The 3,480-nt window shown below is 42.6% G+C and overlaps 1 pseudogene; it reads right to left on the bottom strand.

The window, feature by feature from the left end:
- Positions 1-214: 214 nt before the first annotated feature.
- LOC117015796 (60S ribosomal protein L29-like) lies at positions 215-2,979 on the bottom strand (annotated as a pseudogene).
- Between the last annotated feature and the right edge of the window lie 501 nt (positions 2,980-3,480).

The following is a 3,480-nucleotide window of genomic DNA, read 5'->3' as shown; positions in this document are numbered from 1 at the left end:
AGTTTTTACAAAGGTAAGCAAGATATAGAACTACCATCAATCAGTTTACAGTCTACGTCAATAGAAAATATAAATATCAATTCTTTTTTTTTTTTCTTGCCTCAGGCTTATTTGTACAAATAGCCCAGGAGGACACCAGTCCACCAGCCCCACGAAGACAGCAGCCCAAGGGTCACACCAATCCTCTTGTCTTCACATTGGCGGACAGAGGCTTCTACTCTGGAGCCTTCGTGGGAGCCTGGGTATCTTTGAGAGCTGGATGCAGAGATGCAGCTGTAGCTGCAGGTGCAGGTGCAGCTGCAGATAGGGCCTTGGTTTGAGCCTTGGCCTTGGTCTTTGGCCAGCAGAGCCTGAGACCCTTGGCAATGTGGGCTCGAGCACATTTCCCAGTGTGGGGACAAAGCCCCGGAGAGCAGTTTCCAGGATCTCGGCCTCACGTGGAAAGGTGCTGGCTCGGGTAGTAGATGGCTGTCGGCTGTGGCTGGTTGGCCAATTGGCCACTGATATAACTGCCGCGGCTGCGCTGGGGAGGGGGAGTCGGTCGATTGGCAGAAAAGCAGACAGCAGGTCACACGTCATGTGAATCCAGCCGCCAGTGAGACTACAGTGGTATGACTCCCCTACCTATGGCTCCGTGGGTGTTCCTTTTTGGCCTACCCACATCCTGCGTTCTTATGTGGGGAACGGGAGCTGAGACCCCCGCAGGCCGCCCGGCACGACAGCAAGCTTGGGGCAGGCGATGTGGGCAAGTCAGCTGATCTTGTGGCTGCTGCCCTTTGGGATCTTGGGCTTGACTTCCTTGGGCTTTACGAGGGGCTTGATAGCCTAACCCCTTGCAGTCATGGTCTTGGCATTGTGGGCTTGCATCTTCTTCAGGCCCTTTTATTGTACTTCTTGGCAAAGCACATGTTCCTCAGGAACTTGGAACTTGGTCCACCTTCTTAAGAGATTCATTATCTTTGTGACTGTGGTTTCTTGATGCCATTTCTGTGCCATTTTCGGGAGTGGTTGTACGTGGTGTAGTTCTTGGACTTGGCCAGGTCTGTACCCAAGCCCGTAGCTCCCAAACTGCTGAAACCAGAAGAGAAAAAGCTGAACTCAATTCTTAAACTTATGCAGTGGCTTCACTTGTGGTATCTCAAAGACTCTTCACAAAAAATCTTGTGAAGAATTTGGATAAGGATTATCATCTATTCATTATTATTATTTCTTAATAATGGAGGAATAAAACTGGAGCACAGTGGATTTTAGTGATTTACCCAAGTACACAAAGAATGGGAGGAATGCTGGACTGGCTCTGACTTCCTCTTTCCTTTAAATTATGCAGTCTCCCTTCGGCAAGAGTTCAAAGTCAAAATTAACAGATAAATAAAATTTTAAAAATATTCCTAAGGCTATTAAAAAAGATCACTTGGTTCAGAAAACAATCTTGTTTGTTGTAAATAAGGTAAGGAATCATGATAGAGAAGGCTGGAATGCAAAATTGAGTAATTTGCAGAGAAGCATACTCTGTTTCTAAGTGTTTATGGAATTTATAGGGACAGTAGGGGAGTCCATGTATCTCAGTGGATCAAGTTTGGGATTTTGAGTCAGATACTTTGAATTTAAATCCTGATCTTGAACTTCCTAGTTGAAAGACTTCAAGCTAGTAATTCACTCTCAGAGCATGGTGAAGATTAAATGAGACACTGTATATATAAAGCACTAATTACTAATAAGTATTACATATAACTCTTATTTTGGAAAACTAATGCTTTTATGGAAGGGAACATGAAAATTGGGGGGTTGGGTTTTCTTCTTCTTTTGCGCATCAAGCAGATGCACATAGATCAGTGTTTAATTGAATAGGGACTATAGCCTAGCTAAGCTAACATATAAAGCTGATCATCACAGTCCATCTCTTGTCAACTTGGTGCTCATACGTATCCCCTTAAACCCTATTTAATACCCAAATAAAGACAATAACAAAGACATACTTCCATCTAAAATAATGTAACTATCCTGTGTGCAACTGAAAATGCTCTAACCATTTCCCCAGAAGAGAATACAAAGTCCTTGGGTGATATTTACTCTTTGTCTTGCTATCCTCTTAAATATAGTGATGCAATGTTAAGTACTAATACATCGTATGTGATAAGGGGATAAAAAAGGGAAGAAAAAATATTTACTATACACACTGTAACATATACATTATGAAATCACAAAGACATACTCAATAACTATTAAAGTCTTAATTTCTGCAACTGGCCACATGGCTTTGGCTATATAGCTGGTATTTATAAGTGCCTTCTTCCACGACCTAGTGCCCTCACCATGCACCTCAGCTAGTCGTGGTTCTTTGCCTGGTGGTTCTTTGCCAGACTTTCATTCCTGAAGGGTCTGGGTCATTAGCAGTCCTGCCTTAATTGGGTTGTTGTAGTTTTCCATAGATTTTATCATAGGGCATTGTAACACTCAGAGACACCCTAAGGGATCTCCTGCATTCCAGACATACCCCTTTTTTATTTCCATTGTGTTATAGCAGTCCAATCTCTACTTGGTAATCAAGATCAATCTCCCTAGTCAGTACAGTAAATCCTTCTTTGCCTATTGATTCATAGGCATGAGTTCAAAGTGGCCAGGTGGCAGTCTCAGCTTCTGCTTCCATGGAATTACTGTTATGTCTCTTGGTAGAAGAATTTCTCCCTTTGGAACTAAAACTTCTAGTCCAGCATATCATAAGGTCGTGGGGATAGAAGGCAGAATTTTTGCTAGTGGGTCTCTGGGGGTAATAGTGAGTGATGTCACTTCCATTTTAACATCCTGATTCCTGGACCTGTCAATCCTGGCCATGAGACAACCAGCATCATATACTGGATGCTGATTTAGGCATTGACCCAGCTGTGCAAAATATTTCCACTTAGAGGAGACTGGAACTGAATCTTCAAAAGGCCATTCCACTGTTCTTTCAAGTAACTGCTTCAGCACAAGGGGGAACATGGCCAATTTAATGAGCCTGGGTTAATCGCTGCTGCACTTCGTTTGCTGTAAAGTGAGTTCCTTGATCGGAAGCAATGCTGTGTAGAATACCATGACAGTGAATAAGTAATTTTATAAGTCCACAGTTTGGGCAGAAGTATTGTGTACAGGAAAAGCAAATCCATATGTGTGTAAATGTCTATTCTAGTAAGACTGTACAAAATTTTGGCAACGTAGCAGGGTCTTTACTTCATGGGTTAGGGCCTCCTCTTCATTCAAGGAGCTCTGGGTCTGTAAATCGATTTAAATCTAGGAACTGATTGAGGACGCAAGATTCGAGTTAGTCTTCTATTTACTTGACCACTTATACAAATCAAATAAGAATTTAAAAGACTTCCCATCTATTTCTTTACAAGGGACACCATGATCAACTAGCCAACACCGTAGGTATCTGCTGTGTTTCCCGAAAATAAGACCTAGCCGGACAATCAGCTCTAAATACGTCTTTTGGAGCAAAAATTA

This window comes from Rhinolophus ferrumequinum, chromosome 23 (genome assembly GCF_004115265.2).
Source record: "Rhinolophus ferrumequinum isolate MPI-CBG mRhiFer1 chromosome 23, mRhiFer1_v1.p, whole genome shotgun sequence".
Classification (NCBI taxonomy): Eukaryota; Metazoa; Chordata; class Mammalia; order Chiroptera; family Rhinolophidae; genus Rhinolophus; species Rhinolophus ferrumequinum.
This window is presented reverse-complemented; position numbering and strand designations above follow the sequence as displayed.